The sequence below is a fragment of the Anomalospiza imberbis genome, chromosome 16 (genome assembly GCF_031753505.1).
Source record: "Anomalospiza imberbis isolate Cuckoo-Finch-1a 21T00152 chromosome 16, ASM3175350v1, whole genome shotgun sequence".
Taxonomy (NCBI): Eukaryota; Metazoa; Chordata; class Aves; order Passeriformes; family Viduidae; genus Anomalospiza; species Anomalospiza imberbis.
In genome coordinates this window covers 3,664,069-3,682,893 of record NC_089696.1, presented here as the reverse complement: position 1 = coordinate 3,682,893, position 18,825 = coordinate 3,664,069, and the positions used below count along the sequence as shown (strand labels likewise).

Below are 18,825 nucleotides of genomic sequence, written 5' to 3'. Positions count from 1 at the left end.
ATACAGCTATTAGCTCTATTTTTTTGAGAAAGGCTCAAAAATATTACATTTCTTCAGTAGATCAGAGAAAAAGGGGGGAAGGGAAACAAAGCAGGAAAGAAGAAAAATCACCAACCAAAAAGGAGAGAAAGTAACAGAGCAACAAAGGGATCCCTTCCCATTGGGCCCCACCACACCCAGCTCACACACACAGCTCTACATGGATTTTCTTGCTCAGAGTAATAGTGAAAATCTACATTATTCCTTTGTTTCAAAGTCATGAGACTTAAAGAGACTTATAATGGTTAAAATAACTACATTCATGATCTTCAATGGTGTCTTAATTAATTAGCTTTTTTCCTCTCTTACTGCCCTCCACCACCCATACCAAAGTGATTTTAAAAGAAAAATGTTTTTTTTTTTTTCAAGTGATCATTCTGTTTCTGAACTCTGATTTCCAGTCCTTGTCTAAAAGGGACAAACCATGTTCTGGGATTATTCAATAACTGTGTTTGTTAATGCAGTTTAATGCAGTATCCCTTACTGCTTGCATCTGAAAGTTCTAGATATATCAGGATCCAGAGGATGCTTTACAAGACTGACAGGGAGAATGGCTTCCCACTGGCAGAGGACAGGGATGGATGAGATATTTGGAAGGAATTGTTCCCTGGGAGGGTGGTCAGCCCCAGCACAGGGTGCCCAGAGCAGCTGTGGCTGCCCCTGGATCCCTGGCAGTGCCCAAGGTCAGTCTGGACAGGGTCTGGAGGAGCCTGGGACAGTGGAAGGTGTCTGTGCCATGGCAGGGGTGGAACTGGATGGGCTCTAAGGTCCCTTCCAACCTGGACAGGGTCTGGAGTAGCCTGGGACAGTGGAAGGTGTCTGTGCCATGGCAGGGGTGGAACTGGATGGGCTCTAAGGTCCCTTCCAACTCAAACCAGCCTGTGGCTCTGTGTTATTCGAATAGAAAAAGGTTTTCAGATATCCCCACAGCTGACTGAGCAGGCCCACACACCAGGGTTGCCAATTCAGATTCTGAAATATTAAACAGTAATATTAACCAAGTGCCAATGACCTGATTTCCTTCAGTGAAGTCAAGCCTTGGATGTTTTTCAGGGTTTCAGGATGTACCACACGTGCTAAAGTGCTGTGCTTCCAACCATTTCCCTACTGTTTTCCCCACCTTGACTCAGCATCTTCATGTTCCAGCTCAGCAGCTTCAATACATTGGTTGAAAAAGCACAAACATGTTCTGAGGATGCTGCTTGTGCTCAGAAAGTCTGACTGAGAACACGATCAAACCCTTTGTTCCAGCCACATGGCAAGACACAGCCTTGGTCTGATGGGTTCATAATCTAACCAGACATGCCAAACCAAGTGTGAGGAAGGGACTTGCTCAAGGACACAGAGCAGACAATCAGCACTACTGTATTAGACAAAGAAGAGCAGAGAGAATTCAGGTCTTTGTCAGCTCAGTAAATCATACTGGAAATTTAAAAAAAATATTATGAATCTGCAGTTGTAGAAATTCCTTCCCTTTTAATCAGTTTCTACAGAGAAATCACTGCAATCTTCCTGACACACACAAAAGCTCATTTACTTAAAACAACAAGACCTATCCCAAAGGAAAATACTCTGGAGAGGTCTGATTCCCCAGAACAAACTGTTAAGCAGGTCTTAATTCAAGAGCAAACAATGTCTTGAGACTTGGAGTGCTGATCAAAAAAAAGCTCTGCTATCAGTAAAACCTAACTGAAAAGCAGGAAAATATTATTTAATAATAATTATTGAAACAGGCATCAGCACACCCTTTTTGTCAAATTATGCTCTGAGTATGCAAGCCAAACCCTGCCAATTTATGTTGTTATTATTGATACTTGGGACCAGGATCTGTTCTTTCCAATTTTGTTTTTAATGGATTTAGATTTTCCTCAAAGCACATGACCTGTGCTTATTATTGAAGCAACCTGCATTTCAAACTCAACTGATCTTTGATCAGGTATCAAAATACTCCTCTTGAAATGTGAGGCATCAGAAACCCACCTGTGCCAGCAGAAAGCTCTGTGCCCTTTTTGAGGCTTGTTCCCCTAATTTTGAGGTTTGTAATTACTGTAAATTTCCTTCTGTTGTCTTAAACACTGTCAGCTGACTCACAGGTGGATTACCCAATAACTTCCCCAGTTATGAGGCCTTTCATCTCGAACTGGAAAAACCCAAATAATCAAGTTGGATTTCATGGTTTTTATTCAGTGTTGCTGTAACAAATATCAGTGTTATGCAGAGGTGTAACAGCACACAGACCTTGCCTCATGCAAACACCACTGGCTTTGAGGGAGAAAAATGCAATTCCCAATATTCACTGCAGACTGGGGTCTGAAATCTGTGTGTACAGACTGCCTCCATCAGCGAGGGCCAGGGAAAGGTCAGAGCTGCTGCAGAGCACTGCTCATGATGGACCACTTGGAAAAGGAAAGATAGAGCAGCCTGTCAGCTGAGTCTTTTCCCCATTATCAGCACAGAGCAGGCAGTCCACAGCTCTGAGCAACAGACCAAAGATTCTTTAAAATACCATTCTCACATCACCACACAAAAATCAAACACCGTGTGCTTGCTGCATGTTTGACATGAGTTCTTAAGTTCACTGAATTCAAAATTTAGAAGTACAAAACTTTGTGACTGTCTCCACATGTATTTTTCCCCACTTCAAATTTAATGAAGTTACACACCAAAGCTTTGTTTTCTTCCCAATGCACACAAGTGCAAAATAAGTCCTCTGGATGCAGACAACCAACTACTGAACAGTATTTTCAAAGTCAAACAGGACTAGGGCTCCAAAGTATCAAATAATGGACTGTAGTACACCAAATTAACCCTAATATTTGACAATAAAATGCAAACAATTAGATTCTCAATCTGGCAAGCTATTAAGCTCAATTCAAATAAATTGTATTTAAAAATAAACCTAAAATCTGGGTTTAGGTTGTCTCTTGGTTTGTATTTCTGAATGCAGGATTTCACTAAATAAACACATCCATTAAACATCTTACCCATATCACCAACTACTCTGCTAAAAGGTTCCCACAGCCAAGCCATTTCTCTCTTCGTGTGATTTTATAATTTTATACACTGTCTTGTGTGTCAAGAAAGCTGCTGTTTTTATTTTTCATTTGTCTCTGCTAACAGTGCAGACCATCCTTTAACACACCTTTAACAACTTGTGCCACGTTTGTTCCAGTTTATCTTTCACAGAACTTACATTGATTTTACTGATGGAGCATTATTAAAATAGAGAATCCTCCAATTAAATGCCCAGTTAACCACACACCCATCAAACCCCTAATTGTTGTAAAAGATATTTTAGTGAGAAAATTGTTCATTGAGTGTTTAAAGGAAATTTAGCATACTGATAAGAATATTTCACATTAAACACAGAGGTGGAAATGAGCTGTAGATTAACCAAGTGAAGTGAGGGGACTATGCTGTTCTAACTCTGCCTCTTACACAGAATAAAATTAAACTGTTGTACAAACACACATAGCTCGAGAGGCAAAGAGAGAAAGTGAACAAGAAATATTCTACAACTATCACCAACCCCTCATTCTGCTGTTGCAAGTAATGCCTATGAAATCAGTGAATTTATTAACTACAGTCAATTAGGATTAATATCACACCTGGGAGGCACCAACTGCACACAAGCACTGGTTAAAAGGAAAAAAAAAAAGCATCCTTCAAGAGATATATTTGGCTGTGGTTACATTAAAAATCTGGATTACAGCTAAGAAGCTTATATCAGGAGGGAGTCTGCAGACAAGTTTATGGTTTTGCTTAGAAACTTTGATTAAAAATAACTGCAGCTAAAAAGTGTCCAACTTCCAAAAACTGTACAAAATTTCAGGGCTTGGAGGTATCTAGCAGTCAAAACATAAGTAGGGAGATGAAATGAGCCTAAACTACATTGCTTCATTCACTTATCAGACAGAAATTAGCTCAGCTATTTCTAAGGACTTGCAAAGATAAAACCCTTCAGGTCAGAGGAGAACTCCAAAAGCTGGGTGAGAACAAGCAGACCTTTGAAACCCACAAGAAAGGGATTCCAAACCCTCTCTGGGAAACGTCTTCCAATCTTCCAATGATTTTTTTTTTTAGCTTATTTTTTCCTTCTGCCCAATGGGATCATCCTCCTTTTCCATTTTTGGCCAGCCTCTCATCCTCCCACCTCAGAACAGAGCCCAGCTCCATCTCCTCAGTGACTCCTCGTGTACTGTCTAACAGCTGGTAAAAACCAAACCCAATTCTCTCCCAGCCTCCCCTCTTGGCTCAGGTGTCCCAGTCCCCTTGGTGGCCCCTTTTCTGGGCTCACTCCAGTGTATCCACCCTCCTCACGCCAGACTGTGCTCCAGGCTGGCTGCAATGAGCAGCAGGTGAGTCCTGGTTCCCCTGCAGGCACAGGCTGGGCTTGAGCTGATGGAGAACAGGACAGCTCAGCCCTGTCACTGCCACAGCCACCAGGACACTGCCACAGCCACCAGGACACTGCCACAGCCACCAGGACACTGCTCAGACCCTGTCACTGCCAGAGCCACCAGGACACTGCTCAGACCCTGTCACTGCCACAGCCACCAGGACACTGCCATAGCCACCAGGACACTGCTCAGACCCTGTCACTGCCACAGCCACCAGGACACTGCTCAGACCCTGTCACTGCCACAGCCACCAGGACACTGCCAGAGCCACCAGGACACTGCTCAGACCCTGTCACTGCCACAGCCACCAGCTAAGCCCAGGACACCGCTCAGCCCCTGTTACTGTCACCAGGACACAGCTCAGCCCTGTCACTGCCACAGCCTCCAGCTAAGCCCAGCTTTGCCCACCAGAACCCCCCAGCACCATTTCAGCTGCAGCAATTTGCATTTGCCCTGTAAATCTCTATGAGACACTTATTCCTCCTGCTCCTTTCTCAATCCTGCCAAAGGACAGCCCTTGAGTTTGTTACCTGCGCCCCAGTTTGGTGTCCTGCAATGACACAACACCCACGAGGATGGTCCACCCTGACTCCATCACCTCCTCTGGATCACTGACAGAGATAGGAAACCTCCCAGTCCCAAGATGGACCTCAGAGGGCTCCATTTGGAACTGTTTCCCAGGTATATGCAGCAAAAGTAATGGAAAGCCCACAGCAGGGTTTTATTTTTCCACTTCAGTCTTGTTTAAGAGATTTCACTAAGGTGCAATTTTTTGGTTAATGTTAAACCAGGCTTTTTAAATTCAATAATAGATTAATGAATAACATACTGGCTCAGGTCAGTCCAACAAGTAGGCACAAAATTAATTTTGCCAGGTGGAACAAATAGGGGTCCATTTCACAGCACAAAATGCCAGTGCAGAGGCAGGGATAGGAACGAGTTCCACAATCATTTCCAGACAGATTAGAGCACTGGGGCACACGGTGTCCTCTGTAAATCACAGCTGCCACTATCACTGCCCTCATTCAAATCTGCTAATTACATCCTGTTATCAAATGATGATGCAATTAATGAGGGGCACTATTCCTCTTACACTGTGTGCTCCTTTTGTGACCTAAAAGAATAAATTTAGATAGACTCCTGCTTCTTAAATTTCCAAAGTCATGAAACACAAAGGATCCTCCAAGCATTGCCAAGACTTACAACTTCTTCTTGCCTGAGACACTGCAGGGCACCCAGGCCTCAAGGTTAAGTAAATGTGGCTATTTATCAGAGACCTCATACACATCTTGAAGTTTTTTTTTCTCAAATTCAGAAGATTACATAATTTGGACAACGTAATCTTCTTTCAACATTTCCCTAGGATTTCAAATCCCATAAATCACAGCAACTTCCTTAATTTGAGAAGATTTTACTTGGCAATTTTGCCTTGCACATTTAGAATGGTTAATTTGTGAACTCGTCAAAGGTAACTGCTGCTGCTTCTGACTTTTTTCAGGAAGTCTGCCTAGTTTTCATGCTCATTAACACTGCAGTCTCCCAGACCTTCATGATACTCAGGATAATTAATTCCCAAGAGAGTTTTCTTCGCGCATTAAGGAAGAAACTTTGAGCTCTTAAGAGAAAGACACCCATGGCCCTCAGACTTCTGAAATAAGTCACAGAAAAATCTAACTCATCGTCCCTCATCCTTCCTTCCCATTAGCTCTACTTCCAGCCATAACTGCTAAGCAGCTCCTCAACATTTGACAGCGGGACCAAAAGAGTGGCTTAATACACAAGTATTTGTGGGAGAACCAAAGGGGACCAAATACCTGCTGGCACATTGGTAGATACCAGACATCCCTCAATATACTGCAAATACACAGTGTGACAAAACCACCACAGCATTACTCTGCATTTTCACTCTTGTGAATGTGCTCCCACTTCACAAGTTTCAAATAAAGCTGAAAGAATGCAAATCCACCCAGCATTGAGATCTCCAGCTGACTGAGCAGAGCTGAACTTTAAAAGTTCTGGAGAGCCCAGGATCTGACCCCTGGGCACCTGCACTGCACTATTTACAACCAGCCCTTCATCTCACACTTCCAAATTTCAAGTAAAGCAACATATTGAACATCATAGAACAAGGCAAGTAAATTGAATACCTATATGGCTAACCAGGTGAATATTTATTTTTATCACATCAGCCGATATAAAATACAAGTTCTTTCTTCTGCAGTTCTAGCAACATCTAAAGTTAGGGCAAAAAGCCTAAAGCCTAACTTGCCAGTACTGCTGGAAAAGACAAAGCCCCCAAGAAGCCACAGCCTAAGAAATCAATTGGCATCCACATCATCTAGGACAAGTCCCCCTGTGAGCTCACATAACCTCAGGCCAGCACTGTCAGCTGCTGGAACCAGCTGGGTGCTCCCACAGACACCCCAGCAGGCAGCCTCTGCACGTTCAGCGCTAGATGTTCAAAACCACAGACACAGGCCCTGAGCAGCTCCTAACTGAAACAGAAATGGCAGGCAGAGGATAACAAAAATTCTGTGAGCACAACTTGACAAAAAGAATTCAAGCAAAATTAAATGCTTTGCCCAGAATCAAACAGGCAAGGGCCAAGTGCCTCCTTGCATCCAAGTCCAATCTCAGAACACAAAGAATCTTTGCTTTCTACTTTGTCCCATTTCCCTCCCCACCCCCCATACAAAGCCAATATCTCCCCTACTTTTCATTAAAAGAAACAAATCCCTATTGCCTCTAAGAATCCTGCTACTGGGGCACCCACAGGCTTCAGATCCTGCAGCCACCACACAGGAGCAACACTTCCACATGGAACTGGTGCTCCTAGTAGCCACATGTTCTGCAGGGCCTCATTTCCCAGTTACCAAACAGAGTTATCACATGCCATTCTGGTCTCATAATGCTATTCAAATATATAAATTAATAATATTAAATTCAGCCATCATATATTTTTTCTGGCATTAAAGAAAAGGTAACACTAAGAGCAGACCTGCCCAGCAAAACAACCAGAGGGGAACCCTGTAGGAATACAAATCCAGGGAGATTTCCCATTGATAAATAAAGAGTTTTCATGTAGAAATACCTTGTTTCCTAGAACCAGGAGCAAGCACCTCCATAATGTGATAGCTTCCACAGACACCCTACAGCTCGGATGGGGGCTGAGATCCTGATATAGGCTCCTGCTGCCCATCCAGAGCCTCAGGGCACCTGGAGCTAATCCTGGCTGATTGGAAGCACCTGTGGGCTCATTGCCCAAACCCTGCAGCTGCCAGGACTCCTTCCCTGGGAGGAAGGACAGCACAATCACCCCAAACGTGGGCCACCTGTGCCAGGAGCTGGGCTCGTGCACTGGCAACACCTGCAGGGTCAGAGCAGCCACCACGGGCCAGCAGCTCCTCAGCTCCACTGCCAGGGCCCTGGGGCTCAGCTGGGTGTGACAAACTCAGCCAACAGCGACAGGGCCATGCAGATGTGCAGGGACAGCAGGACACGGAGCTGTTCCTCACCTGGATCAGCCTGCCGGGGTCTGGCCAAGGCTGAGCACAGGACAAAAGCCTCAGCTGCACCAGGGGAGGTTTGGGTTGGACATTAGGAGGAATTTCTTCCCAGAGGGGGTGACTGGTTGTTGGAATGGGCTGTGCAGGCACTGGAGGCACCGTTTGGAAGATGTTTAAGGAAGGTGTGGGCAAAGCACTCAGGGCTGGTTGCCATGGTGGGGATGGGTCACAGGTTGGACTCGATGATCTCACAGGCTCTTCCACTCGAACTGATTCTGCCAGTGGTGCCTGATCACCCCAGCTGATTTCTACAATTAAATCCCAGCGTTTGTGGACAAGGGGAGAGGAGAGACTCTCACCCACCTCAGCTGCAGGAAGGCTTTTAGCACTGCCCTTCCCGGGGTCCCTGTGCCCAAACAGGGTCTTTCAGGTGGGGTGGGTGGGTAGATGACTAACTCGGTTTTTTGGGGGGTTTTTTTAAGTCTAATTGGCTAATCAGGCCCAGGTGATCAACATTATGTCAATCAACACCCTGCTGAGTGCTGCCAGGCTCATCTTCTCTTTGGCAAGCCCTAATTGTGTACCAGAAGCAAACTGAATTCCACACTCACTTCAAGCAGGGCCCCATGTCTCTCCATGTTCAAGTGTTCCTTGGCCTGCAGAATCATGTTACTACACACAGAGAAATAATTTCCTTTTCAATCAAAATAAACATTGCAAGGTGGAGTATTAAGAAACACAGCACGGTACAAAGCAGTAAATTTACTGTAATACATTTTGTCTGAGCAAAACAATGATGACAAAAAGCTCCAAACAATTTACATGTTCCCAAGAAAGCACAGAAAATTTATAGAAACATAATTCAATCTTACTACCTCACTTGAATAAGAGATTAGTTGATGTCTAAATTAGTATAAAGATTGTTTTCATAATAATAAACCTACCTCCCACCAAAAAGCCTCTGAAATACACTTCAGTAAAAGTTCTGCACAGATTATAATAACTGATTATGTAAAAGCTTCATAGCACAGAAATGGATAAATAAGAAATTAGTCACATTGGTCAGAACCAATAACACCAAAAGAAGCAGGCTAGAAATGATAACGGAAAATAAAAACAGGGTTGATAAAGGCCTCTTATTTTAAAATTGTTCAGAGAGTAAGAAAAGCTGCTCAGTGAAGTAAGTTTACTAACACAATTAGAGGCATTTGGGGAAAGGTTATATGATTATGGAGAATTAGCTTTAGCATGTAGTGGCTTAGTACTGGGGAATACAGACAAGGAGTTTAAGTTAGTCTTTCTAGTCCTACCATATATATAGACCAGCAGGAAAGTCATTTTCTTACTCCTTTTTTATCAAATATTACATTCAAACCACTTATTTTAGGATTCAAGGGTTATGTAGTGGGCAACATATTCATTAATGTAATGAGTTAGGCTGCTTTAAAAGCAACAGCCAGCACCCAACCCAACCAAGCAGCAAATCACTGAGACACAGAGGAGGGTGCTCATAGTTTAATCCTGGAGTAGATCCAGCAACACTAACAGACGTCTCCCACAATTATATTTGTGACAGTTATTACAATATTTGTTAATTAAACACACCAGCAATGAATCCAACAAGATGGCACAAAAATCAAAACTCCAAAGGCTTTGACTTTTTCCCTAAATGTAAAATGGGGAAAGTAAGACTAGTTGTGTAATAAAAGATGTAAATCTTTTCAGTTGGAGCCTTGGATTGCAGGTTTAGGCACAACTTCTGACAAGTGGCTTTTGTCTGCAGCAGTGAAGTGCACAGTGCCAGGACTGCCACACATCACAGCCAGGGGATTGTGGAGTGAATCCTTACACACAGGAGCATGGAGAGGCTTGAATTGTACCTGTCATAGCTCATGCAAAGCCAGGAGCTGTGATTCCTTCCCAAAGCAGCTCAGCAGAAGGCAGGAAGCCTTCCCTGCTCACAGGCAATGTGTCACTAATCAGATATTCAACAATATTTCATAACGTTGAAAGGCAGCACCTCGTGGCTCCTGAGCATATTCAAATTCCAACCTGAGAAGAAAAATAAACCCCAGTGCACTTCCAAACCTCAATTTATACAACTCCATAAACAGGAAACTCTCTAGAGACCTTGGCTTTTAAAGAATATAGACCAGAAGCAAAGCTGGAAAAGCAGCAGTACATCTTAAATGCACAACTTATTGTGCCTGTCACACAGAGCCCTGCAGAGCTGCTCTGGAAAGAGGGTCCATCTGCACACACCCAGCTCCAGCTGGGCACAGACACTGCTATCCATTCTATTCCCTTAGAAAGGTTGGATATATGAGCCTTAGACTTCATTCTCTGGATTGAATGCAGAATGCATCTAATATTCTAGAAAGGAAATAATAACTTACAGCAGCCAAGCGGTGTGAGCAGTCAGAAAGGTGGCCTGGTTAGAAGAGGGGCAAAAAAGAATGAATTACAGAACAAAAGGAAATGCCTGCCAGGAAAACAGGAGCATCCTCATAAAGTGCATCTGGACTCTGAAGTACATCTGAGCTACCTACAAACTGGAGACACCCTAACATATCACCGAGGTGTGGAAAGAAAACCAAAAGACAAAATATAGAAAAATAGAAACTCTAGCAACTTACTGTCTGAAAAAGGAGAAACAGCAAGTGTCTAGGAGTGACATCAGTACAGAAAAAAGCAGAGCAATGATAAAAGAAAACAAAATGTTTACCAAAATAAGAGAAACGTACAAAGTCAGTGGACTCTTAGGACCCTATTTTTCCCCTGCAGCTGGACACACAGGCAGGAGCTGGACTTGTGGGAGGCAGCTTGGGGATTTTGTACATCCATGTGCACACACCACAGTTATGTAACCTTCAGAGCTTTCTCTGCTCTCCTATGCAGAGTGAGCACTCTTGAGAAGGAAGAAATCAAATCTGAAAGCCCTTCACAGAGATAAAAAGTTCTATATATTATTTCAAGCCTACTCTGAATAGCTGATACTCCTCTTGAACAAGGACATTTTAACTACTTTAACAGGGTGAAAGAGATTTGAGTGTACTTCAGCAGAATTAGAACAATTCTATGTGTTAGGCTTCTGAAGGAGCTTAAAGCTCTTTAATGGGATAAAGAAGAATTTAAGTGCTATGAACTATAGAACAGTTAAAAAATGGATCATTTGATAAAGATTTAAACTAAGTTAATGGATACTGTAGCAATTCTCTACAGTGCAAATTGCTAGAAACAGATTTTGACAATAATCCTCTTTTCATGAATTCATGGGAAAAGATATCACTGCAGTGTACTGTCCACACTTAGCAAGGTTGTGAACTATTTCTTCCAAAACCAGAATTAAATTAGCACAGATCCACCTAATACATCTAGTGCAGCTTAGGTGGTTCCTAGTTCTCTGATCATCCCCACAGTGGCAGCGTTTATTAAGTGACATCATTAGCAGCAATGTGCCAACGTTCTTCCTCAGCCAAGTTTCACTGCACAAATCACTTCAGCATGAACAAAGAACAGATGAGAGGGGAAAATTAACTAGTTCGGTGCCTTGTTCTCTCTCCTGCATACACACAGCAGATATAACCCACACACTCAGGTACAAGGGTGTACAGGGAGATCTCCAGGTTTTGCTTTTCTTTAAAGCTTCTGAACATGTCACCTCTTCATGTCTGTTTTTGCTGCTGTGGCTCTGTGCATGAAAGGGTTGTGAGCTGCTCAGAGCTGAGCAAGATGCTGATCAAAAGAGAGGGAGAGTGAGGGGTAATTTGGTGCTGGAGCTTCTTTGGCACCAGGTGAAGGCTTTGTGCAGAATACCATCCCTCTGTTAATCACTGGATCTGTGTAGAAGATCATCTGCTCCTCAGTATTCTCCCTCATTGCTCTCAAAGTCTGACAGAGAAAAGTGCTGGTGCTTCCAGGCCAGGGCAGGCACAGAGCTGGTGCCTTCAGAGGGACAATGACCTGGAATTACAAACCCTGGGGGGAAGTGGATGGCGAGAGACAGCTCTTTTAAGCAGGACCTCGCTCATTTTACATGCTCACCTCAAGGCATTTTAAGGGTCTTTGTTTTCAGAAGACACTGAACTGTCCCATCTGAAAATCGCACATCTATTGCATCTCAAATTGAACACCCAAGGAGTTGGGTAACAACATCAACCAAAAAATCTGTCTTTTAGGAAATTCTTAGCCTAAAATTTCTAGTCAAGGCTTCTGAGTTCCATTTCCAGTCAACATCAAACAACATGAAAAACATCATATGCAACAAGGCATAAAAAATATTTCTGGTTTGTAAATCTAGCGATGGTTGTTAACATGGAATAGTGGGTAAACCACAATGTTGTTATTTCACAATCACAAAACAGAATGCTGCTAAACCTCAGTCATCCCACCTTCCCAAAGAGCAATATCCATGTGGTCATTTCATAGGCACCTGCTTTAAATACTTTTGGGGGGAGATGTTTTTGAACAAGAAATGTATCAAATTCAGTATGTTGAACACATTTAGTGAAAGCCACATAAGTGTATTTAAATCCAAACCTGTCTTATTTGCTTAACATTATTTAATTATTCACAGAGCTTATACCTGCCTTTGTGGTTTTGTGGTGTAGAACTGAGCTGAGAATCCTGCAGTTTGAGTGCAATGAAGGAAGCAAAAAACCAACTGGTGCTTCATGAAATAAAGAACTTGACAGAAAACATTTACATTTCTTCTCACATTAGCAGCCAACTAACCTGTGCCAGCATTATACACACCTGCATAACAGATTTTAGATTTTAGAGCAAAAGCTGCAGCTTCATTCATTGTTGTCTCATCTGAATCACACTCACAGCATTATCCTGAAGGTCACCCTTGTGTCTCTCTTGTCTGTTTTGGTTACCACACCAGGCTAGGATCACTAAATGACAGAATCACAGAATCATTTTGGGAGGAAAAGACCTTTAAGGACAGAATCATAGAATCTTTAAGGCTGGAAAATCCCTCTAAGATCATCGAGTCCAACCATCACTGCCAGGTCCACCACTGAACCATGTCCCCAAGTGCCACATGCACACATTTTACCCTCGCACTGCCAAATCCACCACAAATATGTTCAGATATATTGACTTCCTTCAACATGGAACAGGGAAACACCATAAGGACTTTACACTGACCTTCTGCTTCAACAAGAATAAAATATGTAACTGATTCAATCTGAATTAACAGTTCAGAAAATGCCACAATGTCATGTGGCACATGCATCTTAATTATATGACTGCTCTGTCACTCTTTGCATGAGGGAAAAGGCTTCTGCAAAATTTCAACTGCTTTTCATTTCTTCTTCCTCCCATTTTTAAAGTAACAGAAACTGCTTCCAGTTTCCTAGTGATGGACTCAGCTGCATTTGAAAGGGGTTGATGTATTTTAGAACTTCTACTAGACTTAGCTGTCATTGAAAGCGTCAATACTTTTGAGAATTTATCCCAAATCATCCCAGTTTCAACTTTCAATGCACTACAGAGTCTAGCTGACAGCTTTAGCTCTCCTCCCAGTAAAAGCCCCCAGGGCTGGTTATAAGCTACAGATAGTTTTCATAATGCACTAGGCTGTTACTGTTAATTGTCACTGGCTGAAAATGCAGACCTGAAATGAAACAGTCACATCTTGAACAGCTCACTCTGATCAAGATTTCTTGACAGTTTCAATACTTGAAGAAACATTTTCCACAAAAAGCAAGGACTGGCCATTTCCCTCCCTGTAACTTCTCTTGTGGATACCCTCTTAGGAAAAAAAAATTCAAGAGGAAATATTTAAGTCAAAATTCACATGTGCAAAGCCCACTGAAGTTGACAAAAAATACACTGTATTTCATCTTCTGTGCTAATGGTTGATGCAACTGGAGGTACATAAGAAAATAATAAATATATTTCTCTGGTTTTGTCAGCTGCCAATAAAAATAAACATTGCTGTTGCTCATTCAGGTCAAAAGATAAAACATAATCAATATCTGCATCCCAAAAAAAATACAGAGTCCTGTGTTTGTTGTGCTCTAAGGGAATAATCTTCTACAGAGACTGTTTACTGCATAAGGAAAACGCCTGCGTGGGAAATGCGATCTCCAGCACAACACCTTGATGTACAAAATTCACTGGGAAGGCTGTTAATAGGAATGATGTTTTCTTAATGTGTTTCTTAATATTTTCATTCCCTGACCTCTTTCCATGTCCTGCCCAAGGTGAAGCTCATCACAGGGATGCTTTCTGAAATGCTAACAGCATCGTGAGTCACCTAGACCATTGCATTTCTTAACTTCAGTTGAATCCAAAGTAAAGAAGTCAGAGAAGCAGAAATTTGTGCCAAATTAGGTGCAATTCACTGCACCCAGAGAAGGAAAGCATCAGCATACAAATTGGACATCTCCAGAGACTCTGTGTAGAAGAGAAAGCGATTACACTGCACTGATATGTTTTTAAATAGTGCTTCTTTTACTTGGCTTTAGTAAGGCTTTACTTATTTGAACTTATGCTACTCCTGGTACTTTTCATACAGCTTTTTTTGAATCTTAACAATGCCAAAACCTATTACCTGAGCCAAATCTATTGATACTTTTATTTTCTGCTACATTCATGTTTGGCACCTTTCACATTTTACTTCACATTTCTTCTTTGAAATCACTGGAGTTCATCCACTAAAAATCTGCAAGGAGAAGAGCAGGCCTGTACAATAAAAGGGAATTATACACCCAGCACACACATACACACAATTAAAATATCGTTATTTTCCACTCAAAGAAATGGGAAACCTGTGTTACTCCAAATTCCACCCCACGACAACTTTCAAAACCACATCCATTCTCTTTGAAAACTCTAGTGAATTATTCTCCCGTGCTCACTTGTGCAGAAATCAGGGCTAACAAGATGAAAGCCTTGTTCTATCAGGTTTACTTAGCACTGAACTACTGTCCAAAGCACCTCAGCCACCTTCTGCTGCTCCCAGGCCACACAAAATACACTCTGTGCAGCTGTACTCCTACTTTACAAAGCCCAAAATCCCCAAACCTAAGACTGAAGTGCTGAACTTCTCTCCAGAGGATGGTAGATACAGAACAAAACTAATTATCTCATGCATTGCCCCAGCTGAACTCTCTCTGCTTCCAGGAACACAAGCAGAAGTGCCAGGTAGCAGAGTATTCAGATCATGTCATCTTCCAGGACTTAAAAAGAAAATAATTATCCTCTAGTAATTGAAAATACAAAATGAGGTTTAACATCGTGTTCTGATCTTTTTATTTCATGCTGTGAGAGGATTAATTGACTGAAAATGGAAAGTGCTCCCAGCCTGCTGTACCTGATGTGCCCCCATGCTCGGAGCTGATCAGGTGTTTGGGGAGCCAGCTCAGCCTTTAAACCTGACCTACTTCATGCACACAGGGCTCAGAGTCAGGCTTGCACACCGGGCTGCACTACAGCTTCATTCCACCCATTTGCTCCCTCTGTGTCTGGTAATCACCCTGTGCACCAGGACAACCACCCAAGGCTGTTCAGAAGACACCTCACATTTTTCTGGTGCTGCTGAGGTATTTTTCCAAATCAACGAGATTTCCCTGTGCCATTATCTAACTGCCAGAAAGCAAATCTTTTCCCTTCTCTTAGAAAGTCAAGATTATCCCTTACTTAAGGTTCTTGTAAGCCCGTGGATAGGTTTAGACAAGACCATGAGTTTGCCAGAGCTCTCAGGGAGATTCTGCTTTCATTATTACAGTCCAAGTAAACTCCTCACCAGTGCACTCATAAACCTCTTTTTTTGGGTCTGATTTAGCCCAGCAATTCTTTGGCTTTCCAATTCACAGAAAGCTCTGAGCAGCCCCTTCTCAAGCTCCAGGAAGGATCTTTCTGTCACCTCTGAGGCAGCAATTCGTGTTTGCTCCTTGTTCTGTGGTAATGACACCTCCAGATTCTCCTGTTTCACCACATAGCCCCAAGTGAGTGTAGTTGTTCTCAAGGGCAAAAGAAAACTCCCTGTTCTCCAGAAAGAACAACATTTATTTCTAATCCATTAAGCACTCTGATGCAAAATAAACACACAAATCAAATACCATCCTTCACATAAGCAAATCAAAAGTATTTTGGGGCGATTTCAGTGAATTATAATTAGCTATGCAATGTTGTTAAATCAAAAGTAAACAGGAGAAACCTTGACTTGTAGAGAGACATGAATGCTAAAAAACATACAAAAAAATATGCAGAAGCCCAAGTTGACAAGATGTCTTAGGTATTTTTTCCTTTCACTTTACAAAGCTTAACAAATGTTTGCTATGTGCACCTCTGCATCTTGCATGCCTTCAGTATCATTCAAGTCTGCCATTAACTCTTTTAAAATTTGTAATTCATCTTAGCAATTCTGACTTTCTAGAGGAAGCTTTTACATTTTCTGAATTCAAATGTTTCTGCAAAATAGTTTTCTGACTCTTGAAAAATATTTCCTAAAATATTTCAGGAATCAGGGTTGTTATTCTAAAGCTGCTGGGTGAAAATGTAAGGATTGCTCTCATTTTCCAAATTGCCCAAATCACAAACCAAGCTCTAAAGCTAAAAAAACCTGCTGGAATCCCAACAAAGGTTCTTCAACACTGAAACTTTTCTGAAAAGCAATAGTTTTTTAACAAGCCAGCCATGAAAAATCAAATCATGTCTCAACAAAACATTCCCTGGAGCCCGATGTTGGGGAAGATGAAATAAGAAAACCTTATAAATATGATTGCCTGGCAAAAGATTTGGAAAATACAGACATTGAGATGAGAACTAGATTTGAAATAGCAAACCTTGACTACTGAATAACTAGAAAACAATAGTATAGCCAGGTTGAAAGCAATCCCCCTTCTGATTAAACAACGCCCTTTACCTGCAGATAGGTCCAAGGGTCAAATGGAATGCTCTGTCTCACCCCCAATGTATGGTTCATCCCACACCTGTGACCCTCCCCTGCAGTATCAGGTATCTGTGACCCCATTGGCCCAAGTCCTTGGCTCCAGCCCACCTTGAAGCCCCCTGATAAGGTGTGCCCGAGGGACCGCTCTCTTGGACCTTCCTCTCTTGGACACTCTCTTGGACCTTCCCCTGGGACCCTCACCTGGAACCCTCGCTCCCTCTCTCTCCCTCTCCCTTTCTCCCTGGGCCTGCCACGAGTTGCGCCTGGACACTCCAAGCAGGGCCTTTCCCCCTTTTAATAAACCACATCTTCCAAGACCTGACTTCAGAGATCTCTCATCCATTCAAACCGTCCTGGAGACCCGCGCTCGTTACAGCCCCAGAAGCCTGACGTGGCTCTGGGGCTCAGCCTGAGGCACAGCAGAGTCTGGAGCTCATGGGGAGTTCTCAGTGTGCTCTGGTCCTTCTGCCTTGAGTTAACAAGGACTTACAATGTGTGTTTTTAAAAGAAATAAATCGATGCACATGAAGCATTACATCTCCCTGAGCTTAACACCTCTCTGAAAGGATTTCCATATGCAATAAAAAGTAGTGCTTCACATCAGGGCTGCAGCTGTCAGTGTGAGCTGCCCACACCTCTCAAGGCTTTCCTGGGCCTGACACACAGAACTGCAAAAGGAATTGGAATCTGGAGCTCTTGGAATAGAAACAATGGATAAACCACTCCTAATTTTAGGAAAAAGGTTTTTTGGATTTTTTTTTTTTTTTTTCTGAAAACAGAAGCCTGGACAGGAGAGGTACTTTTCCTCTAAGTTTCCTGGGGCTGTCCCTGTCCCTCAGCATTTGTGAATTTCTGGTAACCTCTGTATTTATCCTCATAAGTAACTTCTCTGCAGAGTTCTCGAGGTGAGGAGAAACTCGAAAGGGCTCGTTTAGGAATGCTTAGGGAGTTCTCTGAGGCTCACAGAGCCCTTGCTCACAGCAGCACATTCTCTATTAAGTATTTCTCCCTGTAAAAATAAAATGTGATTGTCATTAGCTGGTTCTTTTGCTGCAGTCAGTACAAGCCTCCTGCCACTGTAGTCTGGAAAGAAGCACAAAGCAAAGGAACTTCTATCCCCACCTCTGCTTTAGTGGGTTCATACCTCTCTCTTCTCCCTTCCTTGATCGGTGCAGTCTGAATTCAATTATGATTTCAACCCCCACACTTCCCCACTATCTTTTAGGCCTCATATTGTTCTATTTTTCTGTAGCCTGATGAATACTGAATGCACCTTGAAAGGCTGCCTGTTTCACTTTTCACAGGGCTTAAAAAGATCGAGTGCCTATAAATGTCTCCCTTTTTTTGTTGTTTTTTCTTTATTCTTTGATCAAGAGGGTAGTATGTACAGAAGAAACAGCATACAAACCCCATATGACATAGGGAGGGTGGGAAGAAAAAGTGCTTTCTATCCTCAGAAGGGAACAGAAATATTCAGACTTCATACACAGGTTTGCTAATGCTGCTAATTCTTATGCTGCCAAAAGAAAAAGCAATGAAAAGAGATCCCAAATCACAATTTCCCTGTATTTTGAATCCATAGATAGTTCTTAAAAGCCACAATCTGTTTTTCCTTTCTTTTATTTTCCAGGTCATCTCCTGTAAGACTATTCTACAGCAAGCCACAAAGTAGAGACTAGAAATGTATTTATTTATAAAAAGAAAATAAAAGGGTAAAGAGTCTTGCACAGGTGAAAATGCACCACTGGGCTTCTACTGAGACTATCCAATAACATCTTTGGAAACAAAGATCTTAAGGATTGGAGCTCATTGCCTTTAAAGCTGATAGAAATAGAGTACAGACTTCTCAGCACCTTCAGCTGTTGAAGTTCATTAAAACTCAGGTTTCCAAGAGCTGACAGCATTTAGCACCCAGGTCTGAGGAGCAGCTGGGCACTTAAAGGAGGGTCTGTTTAAATCCTTCAGCAGGTGA

General features: G+C 42.4%; 1 protein-coding gene and 1 long non-coding RNA gene across 18 annotated transcripts in view; one reads left to right on the top strand and one right to left on the bottom strand.

Annotated features, from left to right (window-relative positions):
* The window catches only part of RBFOX1 (RNA binding fox-1 homolog 1), a 1,156,138-nt gene that overhangs the window by 1,067,553 nt on the left and 69,760 nt on the right, over window positions 1–18,825 (bottom strand). The window lies entirely within an intron of this gene.
* LOC137483357 (uncharacterized) lies at window positions 17,536–18,705 on the top strand. Its single transcript, XR_011004430.1, has 2 exons — window positions 17,536–18,343; window positions 18,484–18,705. It is a non-coding gene; the product is annotated as an uncharacterized lncRNA (long non-coding RNA).